This window comes from Poecilia formosa, unplaced genomic scaffold (genome assembly GCF_000485575.1).
Source record: "Poecilia formosa unplaced genomic scaffold, Poecilia_formosa-5.1.2 Scaffold912, whole genome shotgun sequence".
In the NCBI taxonomy this organism is placed as follows: Eukaryota; Metazoa; Chordata; class Actinopteri; order Cyprinodontiformes; family Poeciliidae; genus Poecilia; species Poecilia formosa.
In genome coordinates, this window is record NW_006800851.1 from 54,500 (window position 1) to 64,185 (window position 9,686).

Below are 9,686 nucleotides of genomic sequence, written 5' to 3' on the forward strand. Positions count from 1 at the left end.
TATAAGCTGACTAATTTCTATAATGCCTAATGTCTGAGTTGTGTTCATGGTAATTATTTCTGACATTTTTTATGTTATAGGTGGTGAAAAATGCTCTCCAGGGTAAACCGGGTGGACAAAGTATTTTGAATGACTGTGATGGTGACACACACACAGGTGGGTCTGGTTAGTTTTGCTCACTTCTCTTTAAAATCTGTATTTATTATCCTAATGTGTCTGCTATTTATCCTGTTGTTCCTCCAGGCTGGGAAAACCAGGCATTCTTCCGTTGGTTCATGTGCTTCGTCCTACATCCAAAGGCCACAAGAAGAATCCAAAACAGCTCATGTCAAACTGTGGACCATGTTTTCAGATATGTGCAGGTATGTGGTTATTCTAATGATCCTGCTTTGTAGAAGCACTTTCTCATTGGGTTTGTTTGCTATCTGAATGTAGCTGTGCTGCTAAATATATTTAATAATTTTTATTATTCGTCGTCTTATCATTATGTCAAAGATGCAAGCCTGGGTTGAAGCCTTCCTCATTGCCGTGCAACCAGGACAGCCCTTCCTCCTGCATGTTGGTGAAAACAAGAGCAGCACCAAAGACACTTCACCATCAGTGATCCCAAGGTAGCTTTTGATGAACTTTCAAAGCACACTTCACCTTCAGTGCAAAGTACCATGAATTCCTCTACAACTTCTATACATTAATTCAGCCTACAGTTTCCAACATTGATGTGACTTGCACGACAATTGAGATTAAGATCCTTGCTTTTACTGTAGAAGACTGTGTGCGTCTAGCTTGCGCTAATTTCAGATTTCTCATCAATTGAATCTTCCTCGGTCAGAAGGAATAGGCCAACTCCACCGGTGCAACTTAGAAGTTTTATTGATGGAATAATAGGAGGTACATGGGAGATGATGGGACAGATGAGGATGTAGAGATAGGAACAATGTAGTTGTATTCGGTTTTGTATGTATATGTATGTGGGTGTATAAATGTGTGTGTGTGGTTATCTGAAACAATAAAGATGCATATTAATAGCCATGCGGGCAAAACGGCTACACATACATGCAGGATGAAAATGGCCTGTAGTAACACAGAAATCCAATAGAGGGCATCATAACACCACACATGGATTATCGGTAAAATGCAATAAACATACAAATGACAAAAAACGTCAGAAAATATGAATTAACGGCAAATCTCATATGCTTCTACAATGGTGATATGTATCTGGCAAAGAATAGCAGAACTTGAGTTATTACAAGTAATAGCTTGCATCATCAGTAGCCAGAGAAAACACAAGGCTAATTTCACCTCGTGGGCTAATAACTGACATAAACCCAAATATCGGGCAGAAAAGATGTATAATTACATTATTAGTTTTTATATTTTTAACTGTTTTAAGACCTATTTATTCTCTATTTATTCTCCTATTTATTTATTTATGTCCTATTTATCTATTTTATAGCTATTTTTATTAAAAGGCTTATATTTAGGGAGGGTTATCTTAACCTGGGTTACATTAACACACTTTTTTGTTACTGTAAACCATATTCAAACATCTATCAAAGCTACATTTATAAACAATTGTATTTTTTAAGTATGTTTTTAATACATAGTTCATCATATTTAAATATGCTTAGTGGCTATAACAATAGAATAGGAATGGAATATTCTGATATCGATGTATGAAGAGCATATTACAAAGCACACAGCCATTCATAATTTATTTAATAAATTATTTAGTAATATCAATACATATTTATATAACCATACAAACACTAATAAATAAAGATTAATAATGGCACAAATAATGATTAATACTATATATATATATATATGTGTGTGTGTGTGTGTTTGTTTTTCAGCCGACGAGTCCAAAATCCGATGTGAGATCCATCCGTGCTGCAGTGAATCCGTCTCTCTTTATAGATNTTCTGTGACCCTCCAGCAGCTCCAAAGGAAACTGGTAACTCAAAACAAATAAATTAATTTGTTGCTTTTAACAAAAATATAAAGAACTGACAAATAAAGTTAACTAAATGTGTGCACTGCAAACAGTTAACTAAAAGGTCAGACTAATGAAAATAATTGTTAATAAAAATCTAAACTATTCACTAATTAATGTCTAAATTAATGTAAAGGATAAGCAAACAAAATGATTACCATTCAGGTCTGTGTGACAGTAGGGTCAGCTGTCACAGGCAGAGATCCTCAGATTGAAGCTTTAACTTCGTTTCCAGATATTGTCTAAAAGTATTTTTATAAGAGCGTAAAGCTGCCAGGTTAGAAGCTTCAACAGCAAAGTGGCGCTGATCAGTTGGATGGAGGAAAAGCCCGACATGCCGCATTGTTGCACATTTCTCCGGTAGTCTTTTTCTTTAAAATAAGTTTTTCGCCACTATTTGCCTTTATGACAACAATCCAACAGAAAAGTTGCAGAGAGAGAGAGAGACAAGCGAACCAGAGGACGAGAGTCAGATTCCGAACTACGGCGGTCTAAAGTTTATATGCGGGGCACCGCGCTGCGCCAACTACTGCGCCACGCAAAGCCCTTATTCCGGTAACCTTTGCGGAAGTTTGCAGTTTCCCTTTGATGAATTATTAACATTTTTACACAATTCAAACTGCCTCAGGAACTCACCTAGTTCATCTTCTTTCATTTTCTTGGAAAAATTAGTTTGGACCAAATGTATGCTTTACACGCAGATCCGTTGCCATAACAACCGAGTAACAACAAATCCAATAGCTGACAGAACAGGCACTGCGTTAAGTATCAGGATTCAGCGCCAAAAACGCAAACATTTCCCACACAAAGAACAGAATATTCAGTCCGTAACAGTTTTATTTTCTGCCCTTGTGTTTATTTTGTGATTACTACAAGTAAACCCAGCGGGGTTCATAACTTAAAAACCTGCTGGACTGATGCTCTGTCACAGAGCTGGTGTGAGGGTCGCCTTATAAACGGAACCGAAACACACCGAACTGCGCAGCACAACATGCGAAGGTTGTTGAAGTCAAGGGAACATAACTGACCTACTTCCACCTCCCTTTTTAAAATTAAAACCTTTTACTGACCTGTGAAACTTTGGGGTTTGTTTTGTAGCTTAGTGTTAGCAAAACATTGTGCTCCTTTCGTGCATATTTAAGATTGATTCTTGAGAATAGGGACAAAATGGGTTTTAATTTTCCCAATTTTTTTAAAATTATTTCTCAACCTTATGGATGCAAATATGACAAAGGATGTTTTGGAAACGTAAAGGTGCTAAGGTGCAGGCTCCCAGTTGCAAGATGTTTGGCCTGTTGTAATCGTGCTGTTTATTATTATGATTCTTGTCAAAAATGAATTGGCTTTTTGGGGGCTTTATCATATTCAAAAACTCACCAAACTTGGCGGGGGCACAGAGCCCGTGTAAAATTTACGTATTTTAAGGTCAACGGAAAAATCGCAAAAGAAACGGCTCAACGGCGCCACCTAGCAACTTTCAAAAGACCCTTTCCTATTCACTTACTTTATCGTAGAGACTTGAAATTCGGTAAACTTGTAGAGCTCCCCAAGACACTCAGAATTTACAATTAATGTCATAGTGCAAGTATCACAGATTGTCGGCCATTTTGGATTGAAGTTCCGATTTTGACCCCATTTTGTCCGTTTACAGCCGTTGCATTTGATCGAACTCCTCCTCGGGATTTCGATCCATCGGCTTTAAACTCATCAATGGTCCAATGATGACATCACTGAGGCCACGCCCCTTGAGAACAGGAAGTGTCATGTTTTACCCTGAACGGTCCCTTTATGACCCCTTTGACCTAATCAACATGAAACTGTGTCCACAGACAGAAAGCATGTTGGTGTAATTTGGATTCCTACCCTGTTTGATTTTGATGTAGCAGGTGGGCGTGGCGAAATGACCTGTAACGCCGTGTCCATATGTTTGGCTCTGAATCCCACAATTTTGAGCCCAGCTGCACCAAACTTGACATGAGTGATCCTGGTTGGATCCCTTACGATCCTATATCGACATAGTCTGACGTAATCAAAGCCCCGCCCACTCAGAACAGGAAGTGCCTTTTTTTTACTTATAAAGCTCCATCTCTGGCCCTCTCAACCTAATCAAGATGATTCTGTGTTGGATGACAGATAACAAGTTGGCCTCACTTGCTTTAAAGCGCCAAGAGTTTTCAAAGGAGGGCGTGGCAATGGCTGCGTGGCGAACTGACCTGTAACGCCATCGCCATACGTTTGCCTCTAAATTCTATATTTTAGAGGCGAGCTGCACCAAACTCACTAGGATGCATCCTTATCCATCCCCGAACAGGAATCCATAACAGTCGTTGATGGGCGTGGCCTAATTTCTCTACAGCGCCCCCTAGAATTTTTTAAATGTTCAGCCCCAAGCCATGCTTTAACCTAGAAATATGAAACTTGGTACACATGTGTATAATGTCAGGACCTTCAAAAAAGTCTCTTGGAGCCATGGTCCAAACCCAACAGGAAGTCTGCCATTTTGGATAAAATCCGCCATTTCCTGTTTTTCATAGACGTCGCATCTGATCGAACTCCTCATACAGCTTTTGAGATACAGACTTCAAACTCACTCAGCACACTCTTGAGACATGGAGGGTGAAAAGTTTTCAAAAGAATCCTCGTACATCAAAGCATGTGGGCGTGGCTAAGTGTCAAACTTTGACTATTCACCATGAAACATGAATGTGAAATAACTTCCAAATGCCAGGTCACAGCTGCATCAGACTTTCTATGTCTCATTATAGACCAGCCTTCATCATAGTTAGGTGGTCGATTGATGACATCACCTTAGCCCCGCCCACTTCCGACAGTAATTCGCCTGTTTTTTATACTGTATGTCTTACTTTTACTCTCTAATTCATATGGGTTTAATCCTGTGCCAACTGACATAAAATGACATGATGAACTCTGTCAATGCCTACTGACCTGTGGGGGCGTGGCCAAATGGCAGTCCCTCGCCAAATGCACACGATCGTCTCTTATTCACACACGCATCATCCGATTTACACCAGACTTTTTATAATTGACTCTGGTGAACCTCTAAAGAGCCCAATAGCAATACATTGTAACTTGACTCCACTGCGCCCCCTAGGTTGATCAAACAGCTGTATCTCCTCGCTACATGGCCCAATCTGCACCAGATTTTTGGTGCATCACCAAGGAGCAATCCTGAACGGATCAAAACATATCGCCTGGTGGACGTGCGCGGGAGTGTCAGCGGTGGCTGGCGGGAGGCGGTGCTGGAACCCCCGCGGTGGCTATAGGCCGAGGCTGCTTGCAGCTTTAATTTGAAATTACATCTTTAATCGACCTGACCCAGAAATTTATCACCATCGGACAAAAATGAATATAAAATTATTTTTAAAATACCCTATTAGTGATATTTTTACTAATTTTACAGACAAATGCTTCTCCAGAAACAAAAGAAATATTATTTAAAACAAAAAACAACAAAAAGTCCATCTGACGGAGTTGACACAGAGATGAAGGTGGTGACAAACTAATGAGTAAAATGAAAAACTTGATACATGTGAAGTAATGCAATTTATGTAAAATACATAAAAATTAATTAATTTTGAGGTGTTCCGGGCACGTCCCACCAGGAGGAGTCCCAGAGGAAGACCCAGGACACGCTGGAGGGACGATGTCTCTCGGCTGGCCTGGGAACGCCTTGGGGTTCCCCTGGAGGAGCTGGAAGAAGTGGCTGGGGAGGGAAGTCTGGGCCTCCCTTCTGAAGCTGCTGCCCCCGCGACCCGACCCCGGATAAGAGGAAGAAGATGGATGGATGGATGGAATTGCACATTTAAGTGAGATTTGACAACAATTTCACTGAAAGAGTCAAAAACTCTGATGGAGTTGACAAAAAGCCAAACTACCTCAATTTATATGTTATTCTGAAGGAGGCCATATTGTAGCTCATCAGGTCCATGAAATCTTTACAATATACTAAAATTAAGCTTTTATTTCACAAAATTTCATAAAAGTTTTGTAAATTGTCAGTTATGGAGTTGACACATCATGTTTGTGACGAGCAGCTTAGGAATAAAACAGGAGAAAAAACTAAAGAATAACATAAGCTAACCAGAGCTAACTAGCCCTTTGAGCAAAGGAAGAGAAAGGATGAGATCATGGGGTCCTCAGAAGTTCTGGTGCCCCCCAATAATGCCTGATTTTTTTTACATTCTTTTCATTTCTGACGGTGTTGACAAAAACTACACTCTTAGAAATGGCTTCCAGCAGTAACATACTGTTATTCCAAAATACGGTAGGACATTGTCAATTTGATGTCTTCTTCTGTTGTCATAATCAACACTGACGACTAGTAGTAAACTACCGCAAAATAATTGTACAATACAGTTTTTTTTCTAGGTAAGACATTTACTTGTATTTGCATCTTAGAGAACCGGCATTTAAAGACAATATTAAACGGAAAGAAAAAAATACTTTCCATAATAAATCTTTTAGGGAATGAATCGAAATCTACAGAGCATAATCAAGTGTTAGATTACCAGTGTTAGTGTTGTATTTCAAAAATACAATGTTAATTAAACACTCGTTTAGTCAAGTTTGTCAAAGATAGGTTTGTCAGTTTCCCTAAAGAGATGGTGTTTGCTAAAACCTGAGTAATGTGGCCCCCCCACCTTCTTCAAATCAGACAAAATTGGTGTCAAACGTTTGTACTGGTTTGTGCAGCAAAATTTTTTGTTTGTGCCGCTTGTCTTTTTAAAGATATTAATAGTAGTTTATAGAGGTCAACCAGCACAAATGTAGCACAAACATTTGACACCAATTTTGTTTGATTTCATTAAAGTGGGGGGGCTGGTCGACCTTTTGACTTTTACACTTTCACTAATATCTTCAGAGTCAAAGCAGCACAAACGAAAATTTTTTGCTGCACAAACCAGCACAAACGTACACGAGTTGATTGACACCCATTTTGTCTGATTTGAAGAAGGTGGGGGGGCAACTTCACTCAGGTTTTGATAAAGAGTTGCTCACACAATTGCAACGTATCTGAGACGTCACGTGTTTGCCCTGGAGACAGCAGTGTGGCTGGAGCTTATCATAACAAGCTAAGTTCCCCAAAGCTATTAAAACATGCTCCTTTTGTTCTCTCCTTAATGTATTTATGTAATGTAATGGTGATGTATTGTCTCAATGTTTAACTCCCTGGCGGACTTTATACCACAACGTATGCTGCGTTTATACTGTTATGTATTCTGTATCTCAATAAAGATCTATTAAAAAACAAACAAAACAAGGTAAGTTCCATGTTAAGATCTTCATGTTTTTGTTTTTGATTATTTTTTATGAATGCATTAACTTTCTGTTTGCGCAATAGTATCAACTTATGCTTAACGTAAGTTTATTTGTTTGGATTATCGCGGTACGACTGTTCAGTACAGGGGAGCTCAAGTCCAGTCCTTGACAGCTGCTATCCTGCAACTTTCAGATGCTTCCCTGCTCCAATTAACACACCTGAATCAAATGAATGGCTGGTTAGCAGGTCTGTTCGGAGCTGATCCCGGTCTGTTGGAGTAAAGATGCATCGAAAAGTTGCAGGACCTCTCGAGGACTGGACGTGAGCACCCTTGGTTTATTGTTTTTGTTAGCAGCTAAAGTTAGCCAAGCAGGTGTAGCACGGGGTGTCGGTGGTTAAACGGACATTAAAACTGTCAGAAAGGCCATTTGAGTTAACATTATTTAGCTGCAGAGTCGTTTTCTTGAAGTTTTCGACTATAGACGGCATAATGAGGAGAGTGGCTGTGCTGGACCGGTGGTTTGATCTATGTGATCAAAGCTAAGCCAAAATGTGTTTGTCTCTATAAATAATAATTGATAGAGATTTTTGGTATTATCATTTTGTTATTACTTTAGTTCATATTCAGTCTAATGTTATGTACTGACCTGGAGGTCAGGACTGTCTGTTTCATCTTCATGTGAAACAGTTAACAATGTGTTTCCCAGACCCTAAATTCTTATCAATCAGAATACCTCCTAACTGCCTGTGAGCAGTCGTATTTTGTTTTGTTAACAGCTTGACCGAGATTTGAACTGGGCTCAGATCGTAGATCAGATATCACACCTGGAACTGAGTTGCTGGTTTGTTTAGGTTAAATGTTTTACGACCTCTGTTGTTTTTTTCTGGCTGCTCTGCTTTGACAATAAAACAGGGGCTCACGCGGAGGCAGACCAGAACTCTCTGTGAACGGCCTGGAGAGGCGGTTGGCGGAGATTTCTCCTTTTGCAAAAGCTTTGCCTTAAAATTCATATATGTTGTCTGTGGTTCTTTAATATAGGTTCGAGAAAAAGTACCTATCAATAATGATAATAAATAATGACATATTGGCTGACTCTTTTTTTCTTCATTAAAACCTCATGTTGGTGACTGAAGCCTGTTATGATGACTTCAACACTTTTCTTCTGACAGGTTGTCAGAAGAAATCCTCTCCATAATGTTTCTATAACCTGACTAATTTCTATAATGCCTAATGTCTGAGTTGTGTTCATGGTAATTATTTCTGACATTTTTATGCTTTATGTTGTAGGTGGTGAAATATGCTCTCCAGGGTAAACCGGGTGGACAAAGTATTTTGAATGACTGTGATGGTGTGACACACACACACAGGTGGGTCTGGTTAGTTTTGCTCACATTTCTCTTTAAAATGTTTGTTTATTATCCTAATGTGTCTGCTATTTATCCTATTGTTCCTCCAGGCTGGGAAAACCAGGCATTCTTCTGTTGGTTCATGTGCTTCATCCTACATCTAAAGGCCACAAGGAGAATTAAAAACAGCTCATGTCAAACTGTGGACCATGTTTTCAGATATGTGCAGGTATGTGGTTATTCTAATGATGCTACTTTGTAGAAGCACTTTCTCATTGGCTTTGTTTGCTATCTGAATGTAGCTGTGCTGCTAAATATATTTAATAATTTTTATTATTTATTCGTCTTCTTATCATTATGTCAAAGATGCAAGCCAGTGTTGAAGCCTTCTTCATTGCCGTGGAACCAGGACAGCCCTTCCTCCTGCATGTTGGTGAAAACAAGAGCAGCCCCAAAGACACTTCACCATCAGTGATCACAAGATCATCCAAGGTAGCTTTTGATTAACTTCCAAAGCACACTTCACCTTCAGTGCAAAGTACCATGGATTCCTCTACAACTTCTGTACATTAATTCAGCCTGCAGTTTTCAACATTAATGTGACTTGCACGACAATTGAGGAGATTAAGATCCTTGCTTTTACTGTAGAAGACTGTGTGCGTCTAGCTTGCGCTAATTTCAGATTTCTCATCAATTGAATCTTCCTTGGTCAGAAGGAATAGGCCAACTCCACCGGTGCAGCTTAGAAGTTTTATTGTGGAATAATAGGAGGCACATGGGAGATGATGGGACAGATGATGACGTAGAGATAGGAACAATGTAGTTGTATTCGGTTTTGTATGTATATGTATGTGGGTGTATAAATGTGTGTGTGTGGTTATCTGAAACAGAAGAAACAATAAAGATGCATATTAACCTGTCATTCACGAGAAGACCCAAATTTGGGTCCTCTCGTGACAGGGGTGTCAAACTCCAGTCCTCAAGGGCCGCTGTCCTGCAACTTTTAGATGTGCCTCTGCTGCACCACACCTGAAAAGAATAATTAGGTCATTAGCAAGGCTC

The 9,686-nt window shown here is 39.5% G+C and overlaps 1 long non-coding RNA gene across 1 annotated transcript; it reads left to right on the top strand.

The window, feature by feature from the left end:
* The first annotated feature begins 33 nt into the window (after window positions 1-33).
* On the top strand, window positions 34-9,142 carry LOC107835005 (uncharacterized). Its single transcript, XR_001660830.1, has 3 exons — window positions 34-156; window positions 244-362; window positions 8,991-9,142. It is a non-coding gene; the product is annotated as an uncharacterized LOC107835005 (long non-coding RNA).
* Window positions 9,143-9,686: the final 544 nt, after the last annotated feature.